This window comes from Alligator sinensis, unplaced genomic scaffold, assembly GCF_000455745.1.
Source record: "Alligator sinensis unplaced genomic scaffold, ASM45574v1 scaffold280_1, whole genome shotgun sequence".
NCBI classification, from domain to species: Eukaryota; Metazoa; Chordata; order Crocodylia; family Alligatoridae; genus Alligator; species Alligator sinensis.
In genome coordinates, this window is record NW_005841835.1 from 4,099,944 (window position 1) to 4,118,825 (window position 18,882).

The following is an 18,882-nucleotide window of genomic DNA, read 5'->3' on the forward strand; positions in this document are numbered from 1 at the left end:
CAGGAATGCAGTATCTTGATAACCAAATCCCACAAAATACAACCATAAATAGGGACCCGCTTAATTTGTGAATTCATGGATTTTGTGGAAATTGCAAAATTGGACATTGTCTGCTAAATCCATGAAAAAAATCCCTAAAAATAAAATGCTGGCTCCCAGGTGAGAGACACAGGTCCTTGTGGCTGCTGCACCCAGCTGCGTAGCCTCGGGGGGGGGAGGCAGCCACCAATGCAAAATGAAGCAGCCAAGATGGTGCCCCCTAACTTTGCTTCTGATTGGCTGAGAGGGCTGCCAGTCAGTGGCAAGGGATGGAGCTGCATAACAGACAGCCCTCTCAGCCAGTCAGGAGTAAGGGGCAGTGCTGCATGACAGACAGCTCTCAGCCAATCAGTGGTGAGGGGCAGAGCCACTGGGGCCCCTCAGCCAGAAGCGTAGAGGTAGCCGGCTGTGATAAGCCAGTGAAAATGGTGGCCGGCTCCGCAATCTGTCCATGAAGTCAGCCACCCGCCTCCTTGATTAGAGTATGTCCTTAATCATAAATCAAGGACCTTGGAAAGGAAGAATTATATTTATAAGCATCACCTTCTTCAATGTGCAGTTTACACCAGCCCAGTTATTTTTTCTGCTTACAATATGGGAACACATCAAATAATAATTTTTATGTGCTCAATGATGTCCAGACAACACATAGCTATCTCAGTTTGGACTTCCTTTCACAAAAGAGTTGAACATATAAAATAAACCATTCTATATCACATACATTTCTGAACAGCTTTCCGGTAATATCAGAATGAAAATCATAAGAAAGGACAAAACAACACTTTTTCTTTCTGATATTACCATAACCATACCTGCAATAGGCATGGCAGAGTTGCACCTTATAGGCCTCTGGCAGATGTTATACTTAAAATGCAATTAACCTGTTAATTGCAATGTAAATAATACCCAGCCACACATTAAGACAATTAATCTAATGACAAAGCAAGAAACTAAATGTGTGCAATATTTTTGTGGCTGGTTTCCATCGCACCTTAAACTGAATGGGCAGCTGGGTAGCCCCGCTATGCAGTCCGATGCCAGCTGCATGATAGAGGTTGGCTGACAGATCCCCCCTTGTCAACAGGCTTACCACTGTGTGGTACAACCCTGCATGGGACTGAACTCTGCTGTTTTCAGGGTGTTTTTAGTTGGGGCCCCCAATAACCTGATATGGTGCTTGCCTAGCTTGGCAGGAGCTGAGGAGCAAGGCATGCTCTAGTGCTGGGTTGCAGGGAGCTGCAGGGTTCCCTGTGATCTGGTAAGCAGACTAGCTTTCCCCACAACCCCCAGGGAGCTGTGGAGCAAAGCACTTGAAATCTCGGACATGGGGATCCTCGGATTCCACTCCCTCCTCCCACCCCCATTCACTGGGACCTTTAAAAACCTTGTGTGTGGCTAGGCTGCTCACCAGGTTTTCTGACATCCAGGTGCACAGGGCTGTAGGACTGGCTCCAATATAGTCCCAGGGCAGGGACCCACAGTCCACTGATTGTCAGTCACAGCCCTGGAACTGTACCAAAGTCTCAAACTGGGCCAAGTGAAGTCCTGGGACTGGGACCCAAAATTAGCTGATTGTCGGTCTCAGCCTGGGGTCCGCACTAGAACCCATTCAAGGCGCTGATGTGATCCCTAGGCTGGGACCCACAATCAGCTAATTATAAGTCAGCCCTGGGACATCATTGGAGCCAATTCAAGACTGATGAAGCCCCAGGCCTGGGACTGACTATTAGCTGACAAGTACTAATGGTGCATGGTGCAGGAGGCACCATTGTTGGGATCAGACCCAATTACACCATTAAATGAACACATGCTAGGAGCCAAAGACTAATTCAGAGAGGCCTAAGATTTCATAAGCAACAGTGTACTTTGTCAGATGCTATCTTGCAATAGCTAGCTTGGGACAAGAAAAAGATGTAACATTCAGTACCTTTAAACAATCCCTGCTAGGAGTAACTGTTTGCTACAATGTATAACACACTAGATCAGCATACCATGTCTCTCTATAATAGGTAAAGGTGACTATTTTGAGAGCTGGGCCATTTATTTATTTATTTAAGGTAAAGTAGCTAAGAAATGCAGTTCTGTAAATAGTTTTCAGTCCCTCCAAACTGAATACAAATTTGGTAAATAGTTATGGATAAAAATGGGGGCGGGGGTAGAAAACACTGTGGGTAGATTTTCTATTGCAAGTGGAAAATGATGTTTTCATTTAGAAATGTATCTTGTTATTTTTTGATTTGGAGAAGTGTTTAAAATACCTCCCCCAAACCCCTCCCCCCCCCAAATTTATCTTTTTAGCTGTTTTTCCCCCTACCATTTCATTGGAAATGAAACAAAAAACAAAGTAAAACAAAAAACCTGGTTTTAATTTTTTAGTGCACTCATCAAACACAATTATGCATTATTTGCACAACTCAATTTAGCACTATCTTGATCCAAGACAAAGGCCTATGTCATAAGTAAACATGGCTGGAGACAGTCCTGGGGGACAGACATTCAAAAAGTCTGAGCCTGAATTGATTCAATCTTTGCAGGTTAATCTAACCTGCATAAGTTGACTGATGCAAATAAATAGGCATTCATTTTGACTCCGGAAATGTAGGCACATGCCCGCAGTGCCTCAAACTAGAAACCATGGGTATTAAAGGAAACTCTCCTTTCCCTGCAGGCTGGAGGTAAGCTGAACTCGGGGGCGGGGGGAAGTGGCCAGGCCCCAGCAAGCTAAGTATGACAGGGAAGGGCTGGGTTTTTGCTTGGGGCCAAGACCAAAGGTCACAGGATGGCGGGGGAGTGAAATGGCTCCAAGCCCAGGTGGGGACACACACAGAGGGATCATGGCGGTGGCACAGCTCCATTCTGGACATGAGCCCCACCGAGCAGAGGGACCCAGGCTGGGGGAGGAGGAGAGGGGCAGGGAAGGGGCTCAAGTGTGTCAGCACTAGTCTGGGGCAGAGCCAAGCCAAGCGGAGCATGCAGCTGGGGAAGCAGCTCCTGCCCAGCAGCCCGTTCTACACACTGGAGACTGGTGCCCAGAATGGCCCCAGCCCCTGCAGTAGTGTGCATGGCGTGGGCTCACCCTCAGCATTATTACTTGTGTCCCCCAGGTGCTGAGCTGAGTGCACCCTACTCACTGTTACCCTAGCCAGCAGTGGCAACAGTGCAGTACGGGCCCACGTACCAGATGCCAGGCACAGGGTTCTACCCCTATGGCTTTCCCACCACTGCCACCATTGGGGGGCCCACCCTGGCTGTATTGGTAGGCACCACCTGCACCACTAAACTGTGGTCATCCACCATGCGGGCAGATGATGGTGGCAGGGAAGCAGCAGAGGTAGTGCCCCATGCCTAGTGCCTTGTACACAGGGTCATGCTGCACCAACAGCTTCCCCACCACCACTGTCTGGCACGTGGCCAGATGCCAGCCTGGCATGGCCTCCTGAGGAGGAGGGGGTTTATTCCTCCCTCCATCCCCTCTCCCACTAGTGAACCGCAGCCAGGGTCTGCCAGCCCCAGTTGTCCCCTCCTCTGCTTGTACCTGACCAGGCAGACCCTGGCTCCAGATCCCCGGGAGAACAGGGGACAGAGGGGGGAAGAAACCCCCTCCCTGCCCCCTTTGCCTCAGGGGCCATGCTAAGCCAGTGCCTGGACACATCCCAGATGGCTACAGCAGCAGGGAAGCAATAGGCACAGCACGGCCCCATGTACCAGATGTGGGGCACTATCCCTACTGCTTCCCTGAAAATGCTGACACCATCAGGGGGGTCCATCCTGGCCATACTGGTAGGTGCCACCCAGGACACTGAACTGCAGTTAGTCACTGGGTGGGCAGATGGCAGCAGCAGGGAAGCGGTAGAAGTAGCACCCTGTGCCTGGTACATAGGGCCATGCTGCACCGATTTGCCTGCCGCTGCTGCCACCACTTTCTGTCTGCCCAGCCGCCAACCACAGTTTGGCAGCATGGACCTACCAGTATGGCCAGGGTGGGGCCCCCTGACGGTAGTGGAGGAGAAGCCACAGGGGTAAAACCCCACGCCTGGTGCCTGGTACGTGGGGCTATGCTGCACTGCCACCACCACTAGGTAGGGGAAAAGCCAGCAGTGCATGCCCAGCTTGGCAGCCACAGGTAATAGGGCTCAGGGCTGAGGGGATGAGCCTGCGCCGTGCACATGGCTGCAGAACAGAAGCTGCTTCACTGGGTACAAGGAGTCACCAGGCAGGAGCTGCTCCCCCAGCTGCATGCTCAGCTAGCTGGCACATTCAAGACCCTTCTCCCCCTCCCACCCCACCAGGGTCCCTCTGCCTAGTGGGGCTTGTCATAACCCAATGATTTTTAGTGCCTCAGCACATTGGAATTTTCCCGCCACATGGAGCTTTCTTTGCATGGTGGATTTCTCAGATGCAGAGAGAAAACCCCGGTGCAAAAGAGTTCCCACCACACGCATGCAAATTAGTGTCCCACTATTGGTCAATTCTAAATTATTCCTACGTGGCGGCTAGCAATTGGCTCGCTAGCCGTACAAAAGGTTAGAGCAGTTTCCGCCCAAGTTGGAGGACTCCACAACCATCTCGTGGGGAACTCTGAGCGCGCTTTGGAGCCTAGCAAACTCCGCGTGTGTCTTGGAGGAGGACATAAAGGCCTGATCAGCTTTTAGCCACTCCCTGTCATAGTGGAAAATTTGACATACCCCCGTGTGAAGTGCTCGTGGAGTCGTACATTGACGACTCATCTCGGTTCGGTTCGGCAAGAGATCTCACTTGTGTTTGTTTGTGTGCAACTGCAACTCAGGCAAGTTTCCTTCCTGCACTGTGACCATCGGCAGTGTAAGTAAAGCTTTCTTTGTAAAACCAATACGCTTCTGTGCCTAACTCTACTCCGTCGTGGAAAAACCCCACCTGACGGTCCGGGCTACTGGCCATAGCCTTAGACCACCCTCGGTCCCGACAGGGCTCACATCCAGGATGGAGCTGCCACTGCTGTGATCCCTCTGTGCATGTCCCCACCTGGGCTTGGGGCTGTTTCACTTCCCTCCGATCTGGCCTTAGCTTCTGGGCTGCCCCCAAGTGAAACCTGAGCCCTGGCAGCTGGGAAAGCGCAACGTAATAGCCCCCTGGCTGGGATGGGGGCTCTGGGACTCCTGGGATATGCTGAGCCTGCAGCAGGAGGGTAAAGCCAGGCGGACCCCGGCTAGGGTCCCTGCCGGTGGGACAGGGGAGGGAGGTGGGAATTCAACCTACCTCTGTCCTCCTCTCGCTCGAGGCTGCTTCCGAGCTTGGCCATACCACCCACCACTCCAGAAGTGAGGGCAGGGGGAGTGCCCTGGCAGGGCTGCTGTGCCCTGGTCAGGCAGACCCTGGCTGGGGTCCCAGATCTTCACCTCACAGGGCCATGGCGGGCCACCATCTGGCCACGCTCCAGCAGACAGGGCTGAAAAGAATGTTGGGATGCTGGAGGACTCTGATTTAACTTAAACCAGGAAGGGGTCTGAGACAGAAGTTCCATAAACCGGTTTGACCTTAATCAGTTAAGTTTGATACTAAATTCAACCAGTTTATCTTAAACTAGTTTCAGCCATTTTGAAACTGATTTACTTGCACTGAACTTCTGTTCTGTTACAGTTTTAAACCAGTTTCTGATCATTTAAACCAGTTTATGTGTAACTTTTGTCCCTATCCCCAATGCATATCCTTTGTCCAGCAGATGTTATCTCTGGAGCCTCTAACTAAACTATTATGCTGCAAGCTAGGTCCCTCCCACAATCAGAACACTTAATTAAAATAACATTTATTCCCAAATCAAGTAAATTCACCTCACCAAGTGATACTTTCTGTACTTGGTATATAGTGGATGTCTGGCAAGCATTTTCTCCCTTTGAAATGTTTAGGCACCCATCCTGTTGTAGTGAACTAGAAGAGGACAAATGGTGTACTTACATCAGAGAAATAACAAATGAATGCTAGCCAGCCTTATACAAAGTTGTTTTAAGCCATTCCAACTCTGTTGAAAACAAAGACTTCTCTGCAAATGAACTTGTCTTTATGCCAAATAAGAAAATCTATAACTGACAGAAAAAAAATCAAACCATGTTCCAAGACTTTTTTATTTTATGTTAGAAGTGTGCAAAGCATTTTTGATGCATACAAAATGGTTCAGTTTCCTTAACAGGTGGTAGAGTGGGATTTAAAATAAAACAAAGCAAAGGTTGCAATCTGAATGAAGTATTTTGCATAGAGTAGTGCAAGCAAATTAACACCAAATCTCATTTTTGGGCAGCTAGTGGATGGGGAAAAGTAACTAAGAAAATGCAAATTAGGGACCTAATCCTAAAAGGGTTTAGGCATATTTTCAAGTGTAGAAATACAGTACAGTAATTTTAAAATGACACAAAACATTTTACAAAATATTTCATTTTTGTACATACATATCACCAAACAAGCTTTGAAGAGTCTTACTCAGTTACTCCCACGGCAGTACAAGCACTGTGCCACTTGTTATATTAGTGTACATAAAATTTAATCCTAAACAAAAAAACTGATAATTTAATTTTCAGCTCCACGTGCTAGTAAGGGTTGTTGGTTGTAGCTGTGTTGGTCTAAGGACATAGGCAGGCAGGGTTCTTTGGGTAAATGTGGTATATTTTATTAGACCAACTAAATAGTTGGAAAAATTGTTCTTTGCAAGTTTTCAGGTACAAACCCTTCTTCAGACATCAGGAGAATCTGCTGGTGTTTTGTGTGCTCTGCCTGTCCTTAGACAGACACGGCTAAAACCCAACAACCCTGAAACATGAAAGACATTGGATTTTGACGTTTGAAATGGAAAGAAAAAAGCAAAACTCATTTTGGCTTTTATTCCACCCAGGGGGGCAGACAAAACACCAGCAGACTCTCCCTATGCCTGACAAAGGGTGTTTGTGCCTGAAAGCTTGCAAAGAACAATTTTTTACAGCTATTTAGTTGGTCTAATAAAAGATATCACATTTACCCAAAGAATCCTGTCTGTGCTAGTAATGTGCATTTCCTTCATATGAACAAATACTAAGACCACTATATTTTCAAATTTCTACTAAAAACTCTGCCTGTTTGTTTCAAGCTCACAATTCCTTGACCTTAAAAAGATTCATGTTAATCTTTGAGCAATTTGTAACCTCAAGCACACAACAAAAAACAACCCAAAATCTTTGTTTATGCTAAGATACAGCCCAGTAAAACACAGTGAGAGTGCATACAAATTAGTCTACCTTAAAATGTAAACCAAAAAGACAAGAGAAAGCCATGCATAACTCTTATGCAATCCTGGGGGCAGAGTGTCTCCTTACAGCCAGGTATTCAGAAAGTCTTTTTTGGGGAATCAGCAGGTCATCTTAGGTGTTGGAGTGGGGATCCCACAGGCCTCATGTCTACTTGGGTTTTTACAGGCACACTTGCCCCCCCTTCTCCCTCTTGGGTGCCTTGACATTAGTGTGCTCATCACCTTTGGCAGGACTCTCATGCATTCAGTGTCTTTGTATCTTCTTAGGTATTCCAGACTCCCGCCTTTTACAGGTTCTGCCTTGTAATATAAATGTAGTTCTCTGCTTTCTTTGGTCACACCAGCCCAAGCAGTCTGGGATCCTCTCTTTTTCCCTTAGCTCCGTCTCCAGCACATACATGTGATGATTGTGCCAGGTCTTTGCCTACACACCTCAGTCTGATCCTGCAGGGCCTGTGCTCACCTGGTGGCAGGGAACCAGTCCCTCCAGCCCTTGTTCCCCAGCCTCCTCCCCCTCCCCCATGGCCTGGGAGAGCGGAGGGGAATTACATCCCCTCCTCTACCCCTTATCAACTGCTTGCTGCCTCAGTCTGTGCCAGAAGCAGTAGGGGGTGGAGTCTGCTGGTCTCCTGCTGGCTCCCTGTCTGCTGGCAGTCCCTCTCAGGCTGTCCCCCCTGCCTACCACCACCCCAAGTCCCGCTCCTTCCCTCACCCCAGTGCCAAGGGAGGAATAGACTGGCAGGTGCTGCCCCTCACCGCACAGACCCAGCTGTGGTCCCCAGTCCGGTTTCCCACCCTCACCCCCTTGTCAGCCACTCCTCACCACTCCAGTTAAAGAGGAGAAGGGTGGAGGCAACCCTGCTCCCTGGAGCATACAGCACAGCCCAGTCCAGGGCTGCAAAGCATCCTGGGATGCTGGAAGACTGATTTAATTTGAACCAGGAAGGGTCTGGGACAGAAGTTCTAGAAAACAGTTTGACCTTAATCGGTTAAGTCTGATAGTACATTCAACCAGGTTTATCTTAAAACAGTTTCAGCCATTTTGAAACTGGTTTATGTTCACCGAGCTTCTGGTCTATTACCGATTTAAATCAGTTTCTGATCACTTAAACCAGTTTATGTGAAAGGTCTGTCCCTAGCCATGCTCTGGCAGGATCGACCACCGCAACTGTGATGTTACTAAGTTCACTTACTTTGTAATTGACATCCACATACAAAGAATTGTATCTTTTTTTTTTTCCTTTTCATGATGTTTTAAAATTAAATTATCTTTACATTCCAGAAGTATCACGCTTCATACTACCAGGAGAGAATCTAGAACAAATGTAGCTTCTTTCTAATTTCTTTCACGCTTGTTTCTTCTTCACAGGACTATAATTTAATTTAGTACATAACTGGCTTGCAATTCAAATGAACATATAACAGAAACAAAAGTCTGCCTTCAAGGGAGTTACAGATAATGACAGTAAAGGTAGTATTTGGCTATTAGTATATAGAACCCCTGAGCTCTTTTTATTGAATTTTGCATCCATAGTGACCTACAAGAGATGAAGGTTTAATCCTACACTATTGAAATTGATGGAGTTCTGACACTGACTGCAAAATGAGCCAGCCCTGAATTTGCTAGTTCTTTTACTATGATTGATACATTGATGTATGCATTTCAGTTTTCCTCATTAGGAAGAATTCTTCAAACTGAGACCTATAATATCAGTCTATTAGATTTTAACCTTTGCTAAAATCTGAGAACTTTCTAACAATGCTTGTGTCTATACTTGTCTATAAAAGCCATCACCAAAATTCTATGACCGTTTTCAATATTCATTTTTTAATGAAATTGAGGAAAAAGGCATAGGCAGACAAGGTTCTTTCGGTGAATCTGACATCTTTTATTAGACCAACTTAAATAGTTGGAAAACAATTATTATTAAGCAAGCTTTCGGGTTCAAAAACCCTTCGTCAGGCTAAGGAAGTTTCTGCAGTTGGTGTGTGCTCTTCCTGGATGGAATGAAAAGTAAAGAAGCCAGAGGCTGGTCTGGTATGCATACAAGACAGGTAAGTCAGTGAAAATGTAGATTGAGGAGTCAATGGGTGAGAGACAGGCTGGAGTGGGGGGGAAGAGAGAGAAGGGGGATGAATAGTGGAGAGATACCTGGGGAGTCAGATGTCAGGCAGGTTATAATGTGTCATAAATCCAATGTCTATATTTAGTCCATGATTTTTAGTATCCAGGAGGTTGATGAAGTGGAGTTCCTAGGCTCATCTCTGGGAAGTGTTTTGTAAGTTTCCTTTGAGGATCAGGACTGAGAGATTGGAGACAGAGTGGTTTTCTTGTGAGAAATGTGCCCCCACAGGTAATTGGGTATTCCCGTCTTTGATAGATTTCCGGTGTGCATTCATTCTGGTGCAGAGTTGTTGTTTGGTCTCTCCTACGTATTTTCCTTCAGGGCATTTGGTGCATTGGATGAGATATACTACCTGTCTTGTATGCATACCAGACCAGCCTCTGGCTTCTTTACTTTTCATTCCATCCAGGAAGAGCACACGCCAACTGCAGAAACTTCCTTAGCCTTACGAAGGGTTTTTGAACCCGAAAGCTTGCTTAATAATAATTGTTTTCCAACTATTTAAGTTGGTCTAATAAAAGATATCAGATTCACTCAAAGAACCTTGTCTGCCTATGTCCTTAGACCAACACGGCTACAACCTACACCCCTGTAACAGGAAAAAGGCAGGTATTTATTGAACATGATGTTTTAATACGTCTTTGGTTCTTCTACATTTAAGTTGAAATTTGAAAATGGAATGATTAACTATATTTTTAAAACAGTTTTGCCTTTTGAATAAATCACACATACCACAAAGTTCATACTTAGTTGCAGGCTTAGAAACAGTTCATAAACCACTGCCCTTCCATCACCTTTCTGAAATGAAAACTAAATGGTAAAGAGAAAGGATAAGAAAGAGCTAAGATCCCAAATAATCATTATTTCTACTTTTTTTTAAAGTATTCCAAGCAAGTATAGGCAACATTTGCATTAAAACTAACTTGCTTCAGGTTCATAATAGCAAATCGGTTTGTTACAACCAGGTTAGTATGTCAGACAAATAACCAAGATGGTACCTATGTAATATCAGGTATCATCCAAAAAGTAAGAATTGTGACAATGAGCTTTGGTAAGATTCAGCCAACTTTACTGATACACAGTAAAACATTGTTAAAATTATTTTATATACAGTTGGCCTATACTTACATGGCTTATTACTACACTTATGCTTTAAAAACCTTGTGAAGTGACTAAAATCACTCCTACCCTTGCCAGAGTAGCAAAGCTACAGTGAAAATTTTCATCCCAAGTACCTGTTTACAGTAGCTAATAAAGCTTCTCAAAAAGTTCTAATGGACTATAAAGTTACATAGGTTCTAAAATGTGTATTTTTCTCATATGAATAAAATATCTTACGTAATTGTATCGACTGCATGCAGAATTAATAATTTAACAGGTAGTGCCCATTATGAAATTATTTCAAGACCTACAAAGAAAGCAACGAACAACATATACTGTATTGGGTTATATATCTATTGCTATTCAGTGCATATTTCCATGTTTCAGTTATCATCTAATATTTTCCTAAGTGTTTGCAGTGCCTTTTTCAAAGGAAAGGGAAAATGGAAAAGGGAAAACCAGAAATCATACTTTCAGGATTATTTGGCTGCTGAAATATTGCTATATAATGAAACTTGCTAAACTACCCATAGTCCAGGAATGAACCTTTCATTAATCCATTCAAATGAAAGGGAGCTTTAATACAGATTTGTGAGGTTTGAGCTGAAAAAGAACCTTAAGGGTTGCCTTTCCTGGATGGACCTGCAAAAATATTTTTTAACTACTGGTCCCCTCCACAAACATAACCATCTCCTAACTATTATATTATACTAAAAGGTGGCCTATGAATTTTGGAAGTACTTATTAAGAATATACCCCAAATTCTACATAGAATTGTTATAGATTTGCTATTAGATGATTATAGATGGGAAGAATTTTTATGCCCCTAAACTCCTGGGCTAGGGACAGATATTACACATAAACCAGTTTAAGTGACCAGAAACTGGTTTAAACCTGTAACAGAACTTATGTTCAGTACACATAAACCAGTTTGAAAATGGCTGAAACCAGTTTGAGATAAACCTGGATGAATGTAGTATCAGACTTGACTGATTTGGTTCAAACCAGTTTATTCATAGATTCATAGACTGTAAGGCCAGGAAGGACCTCAGAAGATCATCGGGTCCATTCCCCAGCACCAAGCAGGAAAGATAACTGGGGGTCAGGTGACCCCAGGAAGGTGACTGTCTAGTCTCCTCTTGAGGATTTCCAGGGTAGGCGATTGCACCACCTCTGGAGGGAGCTTATTCCACAGTCTGGACACCCTAACTGTGAAGAAGTTTTTCCTAACGTTGAGCCTGAATTGATCTTCCAGGAGTTTGTGGCCATTACTCCTGGTTTTCTCTTCAGGTGCCCTGGTGAACAGTTGCTCACCGAGCCCTTGATGTACTCCCCTAGTGTAGCATCCAATGTCTGTCCCAGATCCCTTGCTGGTTTAAATTAAATTAGAGCCCTCCAGCATCCCAGCATGCTCTCTGGGCTGGGTGGGGCTCTCTGCTCCACAGCAGGGCTGGCCCCTCCCCTCTGCTGCTTGGCTGCAGCTCCAAAAGAGACTGCAGGAGAGACTGCTCCCCCCCACTCTCTACTAAGCAGGCATTCCCATGTCCCTCAGAGACACCTCTCAGCATTAGCTAGCAAACCATGAGCTGGCCACCTCCGAGCTGTGGCCCACAGGACAAAGGCAGAATCAACAGAAAGCTGGTAATGTCCCTCTGTTGTTTTCTTAACGGGCTGATAAACACTGAGTTAGGGGTGATAAACATTGCCTGCTGGCCTACTCAGGAGAGAAGGGAAATCCTGACCTAATCATAGCATCCTGCCAGGTCCTGGCCACACCCCGCCTCAGCTCAGAAGTATGAAAGGAAAGGGAGGGCTGCTCTAATGCACCCCCAGCTTCTAGCTTGAGCCACTACAGGCATGTGCCTGCATTTTTTCAGTCCAGAGGGGATGTTGGTACAGTTACAAACCAGTTCGCCCTAGCCAAGTTAGACTAAACTGCAAAGATTGAATCAATTCAGGCTCAGGCTTTTTGAATTTTTGTCCCTAGCCCTGCTGGTTACAGCTTTGTCCTTTTAATGCTAATGGCCAGTTTCTATTTTCAAACATACTATTTTAAAGTGATTTCTGAGATTCTCTTTTAAATTTCAACCAATCAGAGGGAGTGAGGTGCTGAGTGGGGTACAGGGCCCAAAAGCCAGATATGCAAGTACCTCACACTGTATTAAGCCAACAAGAATGAAACACTGAATACAATCCCTATACACTATAAAGTATCAGGCTGGTATACCAGAGGCCAATGATAAATTGAACCTGATTCAAATATCCTCATTAATGGTTGCAGAAAGGAAGAATTCCACAAAGCAGTAAATACAAAGAAATAGCACAAGGATCAACACATGGACACAACCTGCAAACTAGTAACTCAGGTAAGAAATAATCTGAAACAGTACAGAAAAAGAGAAGTCTGATTAGAACTAATGAGGAGGAGGGGAAGAGCTTTGGCTACACAAAATCATCATTCAGTTCCTACCCCACTAATACATTATAGCAGAAAATGTCAATAGATTTTTGTCATATTGAATGAAATAGTTTGAATGTTTGTAATAGTTGCCCATTAGCCAGTTTAGGAAGAAGACAAGATTTATCTTCTTATCTAGGCCATTGTTTTGGTCTACGTGCGGAAGGTCCTGACTTGGCTCAAAGTCTTAACTCTTGAATTTTATCTTTAGAGGCCTTTAACAAAGAGAACCTAAAAATGACCCTTAAGCAAATATCCCAAATTCCGAGAGATCAAATCCTAGGAGCCTTTTGACAAGATTGGAAATAAAAAAATCAATTCAGTGATATGGAAATTCCCCAAAGTAATTAGAATAGTCAAGAAAGAAACTACTTACCAAGCAAAAGAATCTGTTGAGAAAGATCCGAGCCCAAATTTGGGAGTAGTGACAGGTTTGGGTAGGAGGGGCCCTAGATGGCAACTCACTCAATAAAAACTGTAACCTACTGTCCCAATTTGGAGGTAATCTCACTTGCAGAACAACGAAGGAAGAATCGCAAGTGTAGGCCGGATCAGACTGATCACCTGAACCACCTTCTCCGTGAACACAAATCTCTTAGTTCACGCTGAAGCTGCAGAGCGCCTGAAAGGGACTGAAGGAAGGGGACTTAGTCCTATCACTGCTGAGGCAAGCCCATTGAACCGTACTACTGAGGCCAACCCATTAAATTGTACTACTGAGGAATGAAACCATATTTAGGTGTTTGGCTTCTCGGAATTCTAGGATTGTAAGTATATTATGAAAAATAATAGTATTGATTCAAATTTAACTTTTAGTTGTAATTGTAGTTGTTTTTGTAATACTAATTCTTATATCATTGTTTGGGAAGGAAGTGCATTCGGAGCATTGTTTCTGATATATGTAATTATTGTGTTCTTAATGTTTGTGTTATTTCTTAAAGCTAAGCAGTGTTATATGCATAGCAAAGAATTTTAAAATAAAATTGTGTTGTATGAATTAAGTGTGTAATCATTGTGAAATCGTGCAATCAACTAACTACTCCCCCAGCTAGTGCATCAAATGAATCAGTAAATTGTGTGGGATTTTCTCTATTCCATAACCCACTAGAGACAATTTTGTGCAGAATGTGTAAAAGTTTCATCAGCAGGGAGGTAATAATTCTTTTCTGGTGAAATATTGAATGTTCTTTTTCACATGTAATTCCATTCTGAGCACTGAGTTCTAGAAAGGTATTTTAAAAACCCTACACACATCTGCACACCTGGAGATAATTCAAGCAAAAATAACAAAAAAAATAAGAAACTGGAGTTACAGATTTATGAAACCTCAGAATGTTACAAGATCACATCCTATGTAGGTTCATGAAAACTTTTAGCAAATACATCAAGGATGTAAACAACAAGAATGGAAAGGAATAATTTAGAGAGATACTATCATAACTTGAAGTAACAGGAGTTTAAATTTAGAAGATGAATATTTCTGATTTTGAGATCTACTAGCTTGATCGTACTTAGAACTAGACTAGACAAGCAACTAGAAAAAAAAATAAAAGTGATCAGTCCTGTGTTAAGCAAGGGATGGGCTGGCTATCTTGCTACTGCAAGCCTTTCCCTCCCTTAAACTCTATGAGCTCCTATACACGTGCAGGGAGCCTGCTTCAACATGCTGTAATTCCAGTGCATCGGTGCAGACTGGATTAACTGAGTCTGCTGGAGCAGGGACATTAATGCACTCTAGCAGTGTCACGTGCATCAGCGTCCCCATGCTGAAACATGGCAGCTAGGCGCTTTGAACTAAAGCTTATTCAACAAGCTTTAGTTCAAAGAGCCTCACTGCTATTTTTCAGCACAGGAAAATTGATACGGGTGATGCTCTGGGTGCTTTTTAAAGCACCCCCATGCCTCCTGGAGCACATGCATCAATGCCCTATGTATCTCATTATGTTTGAATCCCGCCCCCTTGGCTTTCTATTTAACAACTGTCATTGCAACAGCTTCTCTTCAGCCACAGGGGAGGATGCAAATCTTCCACTGTAATATGAGATTGGGATCGATGCTGGTCCCTGTACCAGCTAGTAACAGGCATCAGAGGTGATAATTATCTTCCCTGAGCCTAAAATCATGCCACCTTTGCTATACAGCAAGACCTTGATAATTTGCATTAACAACCAGGAGACAATTGTAAATAAATTAAATATTGTAAATTAATATGTAAAAGCAAGACTACTACATTACTCAACAAATAACTTTCATTTGACAGTTTTGGCTTAGTTTTAATTACCTTAAAATTCATGAACTAGTTACAAATAACTACTTTGGTAGAGTTTATAAGTAACAGATGTTGTAACCTACGGCCATTCTATAGCCCTCTGCTATTAATTCTATACTGGAAAGTGTGGAGAAATAGCGGTCGCAACAATTTTTCACAATAAGGATCAGCAGGCTTCTGCTGCACCTTATCTCCACTAATTCCCATGTCCCCAGGCCCAGATCCCAAAGTCAATACAGATCTGGATGACTAGGGTAGAAACACTTTAATAGTCTTCTGGAATTGCAATGGTCCTAAAAGAAACCCTCAGCATACATGACCCTTTTACTTTCCCCTCTTCCCCACATTGATAAGACATTGCCCCAAAACCTCAGCCCATAGCAGATTGTTAACTTAAAATTGATTGAGTTTCAATTTGTTTTAGGAACATTACCTAATGAATTCACATGGATGTGAGAAAGTAGATAAGAAAGCATTTCTCCTATTACACAGATTGGGAAACTCAAATAATAATATTAGCTGCTTGAATCAATACACCATTTTAAAATCTGAACTTTTTAAGAGAATGAAGAAAACTGTTTTTATGTGGTTAACTGGTCTCTGTGTCATGGAGTACCCCTAATACACTACTCCAAATAATTCATTACTGACCTTCCCAACTCATGAGTTTCTAGGGTAAAGGCCTTCTTTCATTGTCCACAGTAATTCAACAAATCCAGTTCCTACCCTCTGAAACAGCTCACCAATCTTTTCCACACCACTGCTATTACTATCCTTACACAAAATATTTTTCCTTGTACCATTACTTCTTAATGTCTTTCTTGATTTTTATAGCAAGTGTGGTGACTTGAGCACTGTATAAAGACCCCTGTGAAAGGAAGCCTTCTGTTCCCAGGGCAACTAATGACAGTACAAGAATCCTTATGCTCCCCTGCCATTGTGCTTCGCAGGTGGCTAGGACTGAGCATCTTCAGAGCAGTCAATAGTTTGGTTGCTACAAGCCAAAGCCTCTAACTCAGCGGATCCCAAACTGTGGGCTGTCGGGTTTGACTTATGGGAGAGCCCGGGAGAAGGCCTGAGCCCCCTGCCCCCCATAAGAGACAAGAGCCCCCCTGTAAGATTTGAAAATCATAACCTGAGGGGTCTCAGATTTTATTAAGACATTGTGATGGGCAGCCCCATTTTTTTTGCAGACTCAAAGTGCATTTTGAACCCTGGGGGACTCCAGCCCCAAATGGGGTCACAACATCAGCAGATGGGGCAGCAGGGCTGGGGGGCCATGGGTTGGGAGTGAGGGGCCATGCTGAGGAAGTGGGATCATGCTGAGGAAAAGTTTGGGAAGTACTGCTCTAGCTGCTGTGCTGGCACTTCACAGCTGCAGCCTTTCCTTCTGATATGCGTATTAAGAAACTGAGGGAGACCATCAGTACTTACAGGCCTTAATTCTCTTAACTGGGGGTGGGTGGGAGTAACTTGAAGGCAAGGCAACGCAAGCTGCAAAGTGGTCTTGTATAACAGGTGCCTTTACTGAGCGCAGGGCACGAGCAGAAGTTCCCTGTTGCCCGGTGCCCACACCCGTCCCATGGGCACAGCGGGTGAGCGAGCCCTTCCTGCAGCTCCTGAGAGCAAGTGCCATCAGAGGGCGAGCCCCCCTCCCCGCCAGCTGCCCGGCGAGCCCGTTACCTGCGTCCTCCTCCCGCCGCTCGTGCCAGGCGCCCCGAGGCAGACGCTGCTCCGCGTGTGCAAGTAGCCCCGGAGCCCTGGGCGCCCGCAGGCTCGGGCAGCGGCAGGCCGGGGAGGGCGGGACGAAGCCCGCCAGGGCACGCCAGGACGAGCAGGAGCAAGAGCAGGAAAGGAGGGCCCAGGCCGAGCGAGGAGGCGGAGCTGGAGCGGCCGGCCAGGAATCCGGTCAGCTGGTCGCGCCTGCTGGGGAGCCGGGAAGCAGTTGGGGGTCAGTCTGTCGCTCGCCTGGGGGCGGGAGGCAGAGCCGTGGTACTCCTTGGAGATGGATCCGGGGAAGGAGCTGGAGCTGGCGGGCTTTGCATCTCCCTGGGAGCGGGAGGGCCAAGCGCCTGCGAGGTGTTTTGAGGCACTTGGTGAGAAGGTTACGGGCGCGGAGATCGTAGGAAGTCTGCGGCGTCGCGCTTGGAAGGCGCGGATCTCTGCCGCGCGCCGGGGCTGGAAAATGAGGGGGAAATATTCACTGATCGTTTACTGAACAGCTCCGGGGGGGTCAGCAAGTAAACCATTTGAGGATCCTGCCCGCTGTTACAGAGGCTGGTTTTGTGGCCCAGAGGTGTAGGCGATGCGGTGCTGGGGGAGGAGAGGGGTCGGGTAAAATGCCTTTGGTTTTCAGTGCTTTGGGGACAGTGCCCGGTGGCAGCAGAGGCTGTTTGGCGGGGGAGGCACGGGGGGACTCGCGGGGTATGTAGCCAGTGGGAAAAGGTTTGTAAATTGACTCCCTGCAGGGCTATGTAATCAATCGTCTTCCAGGCCTCTGACACTTGCTGGGAATAATTTGGATGTGTCTGTTTCACTGCTGAAGTTTTGTCTTTAATGATGCTGTGTTTGTGTTTCTAATAACAGATGTCTCTCCGTGTAACTCCCTGCACTTTGCCTGCTGCTTTATTTTAAATGTTTTAATGATTCTGGCCACGTGGCGCAGCCTCACTGCACAAATGCCCTTTTTGCTGTTGTGGCACCCACTGAGGAATACAAGATCTGATCCGTGACAGGGCCATCATCTGATGAAGTGCTACAATGAGTCCATCCTGATCCCATGTCTGTTATCCGTATCAAAGTGAATAGTGCAGAACATACTCTCTATTCCTAGAACAAAATTAAGAGATGCTCTGGTAGCTTTTTTTTTCAACAAGCCACTGGGGTATTTATTGAGCAGTGTTGTCCCTGAGCAAAAACAAGGGAATAAATGCAAATGTTAACAAAACATTAATGCTGAGATGTTAATTATGTGAAGGTCCGCACGTTCAAATTTTATTATTTTAGAGGAGCTATTCTATATTCCTGCCACAATCATTACTCCACTTTTATAACATGAATAAGTTCAAGTTACTATTTGTTTTCTGATAAGTACAAGGGAATCAAGTTATATTTGCAGCAGGAACACGTTTGAATTTCCTTATTTTTGTGCAATTTAAATCTCAATCTTTACCACTGTGTTAGCATCTTTTGCATGATTCTCTCCATGTTTGCATATTGTCTCATTACAATTAAAGGTCTGACAGAGGTTTATTCTAAGCAGTTAAAAGCTACAGTTTCTTTTGTCCATAAAATATCTCTTCAGTCAACATAACTTGTTGATGAAATAGTATAAGATGGAAGGTTTAGCAAAACAATTTATTGGAATTAAACCATAGCTCAATGAATTATCCCTTAAACAACAAAATTTTATTGGGTTTTGGCTTCTGATATACCAAATTCTCATTTTTGTAACAGCAAAATATATCTGGAGAGGTTTGACAAATCATTCTCAGGAAGGCCAAAGTGTGCTTTGGCACAACTTCATCCACTTCAAAATGCCTCTTATCTTCAAATGTTCTTCTGTTTGTAAAGGATAAGTCCCTCTGGCACAGAAACGGGCTGGGAGAGTAAGATTAGACAAATTGTGTTTCTGATGTCC

The 18,882-nt window shown here is 44.8% G+C and overlaps 1 protein-coding gene across 8 annotated transcripts in view; it reads right to left on the bottom strand.

The window, feature by feature from the left end:
• The window catches only part of MIPOL1 (mirror-image polydactyly 1), a 357,774-nt gene extending 340,592 nt beyond the window's left edge, over nt 1–17,182 (bottom strand). For 3 of the 8 annotated variants that reach the window (XM_025201472.1, XM_025201463.1, XM_025201456.1), the window contains exon 1: nt 16,926–17,180. The gene's annotated coding sequence lies outside the window, so the exon portion shown is untranslated. Of the gene's footprint in view, nt 1–16,925 lie in introns of all 8 variants that reach the window. The other 5 variants (XM_025201486.1, XM_025201480.1, XM_025201474.1 and 2 more) reach the window with 3 other exon arrangements.
• Between the last annotated feature and the right edge of the window lie 1,700 nt (nt 17,183–18,882).